The following is a 1,431-nucleotide window of genomic DNA, read 5'->3' as shown; positions in this document are numbered from 1 at the left end:
ATTTTTTTTATTCTTAAAATGAGATATCCCATTTGTAATGATTACTCTACACATTCAATACCTCATAAAAATATTTTTCATAAAAAAATTTTGAAACACTCCGAACAACGCATTAAGGTAAAGCAACTACTTTGATCCCTTTGAAAATATAGTCTACTGCAATTAATATATATAAGTTTTTTAAAGAGGTTAAGAATTGCTCAATAAAATCAATCCCCAAACATAAAAAAATTTCAAATTTCAATGTAAAAGTTTTGGGTATTTCATTTTTTTTGAAAGATTTCCTACTCATTGACATCGATCACATGTTTTTATATATGTATTAACATCATTAAATAGACTAGGCCACTAAAATCCATATTATAAAGATTTTTATGTTATTTTACCAATTCTAAAATGTCCCTCAAATTCAGAATCATGACAATATTGAATAAATATTTTAGTTTTTCATATAGTACACATCTTCGAATAACCTGATCGTTACAATTCTTTAATAATTATGGGCATACCAAAAGTAAAATTTTACACCGTGAATAAATTTTTTCTATTGTTGCGTTGTCGATCCATATGGTAAAAGATCAATGACAATATAGTTCACTATGGCTGCAAACAATGGTACATGCCATTCATTAATAGTGTATAGATCTTCATTATGAAAATTTTTGTTAATTTCATTTTCATAATCAAATTAATTTTTCGCTTCTGGTCTAGAAAAATGATCCAATATTTTATTATCAAATCCCTTCCTATCTACTACCATAAAATCAGATTCTTACATCAGAATGATCTATCTAATTAATCTTGGTTTTGCATCCTTCTTTTGCATCAAATATCTTGTAATAGAGTGATCAATATGCATAATACATTTAGCTCCAATGAGATATGATCTAAAATTTTCAAAAGCATAGATAATTGCTAATAATTCTTTCTCAGTAGTGGTATAATTAATTTAAGCTTCATTCAGAGCTCTACTTGTGTAATATATAATTTTAAATATTTGTTCATATCTTTGCCTTAATACAACCCTAACTGCAAAATCACTAGCATTACACATTAGCTCAAATGGTTCCTCTCAATCAACTGAAACTATAATAAGAGTAGTGATTAAGTTTTCTTTTAACAATTCAAAGGCACTAATGCATTTTTGGTTGAAATAAAATTTTGCATCTTTTTCTAATAATTGGCATAGATGATTAGTAATTTTTGAAAAATCATTAATATCTCACTTGTAGAAACTAGCATATCCTAAAAAACATTTAACCCTTCTCGCTGTAGTTGGAGGAGGTGGTTTAGCTATAACTTGAATTTTTGTCGGATCTACTTCCATACCATTCTTAGAATATTTATGTCCAAGTACAATTCCTCCTACAATCATAAATTGACATTTGTCCCAATTTAATACTAAATTTATCTATTCACATCATTTTATAA

The sequence above is a fragment of the Phalaenopsis equestris genome, unplaced genomic scaffold (assembly GCF_001263595.1).
Source record: "Phalaenopsis equestris unplaced genomic scaffold, ASM126359v1 Scaffold000074, whole genome shotgun sequence".
Classification (NCBI taxonomy): Eukaryota; Viridiplantae; Streptophyta; class Magnoliopsida; order Asparagales; family Orchidaceae; genus Phalaenopsis; species Phalaenopsis equestris.
The sequence above is the reverse complement of the archived record's forward strand: the minus strand, read 5'-3'. Positions refer to the sequence as shown.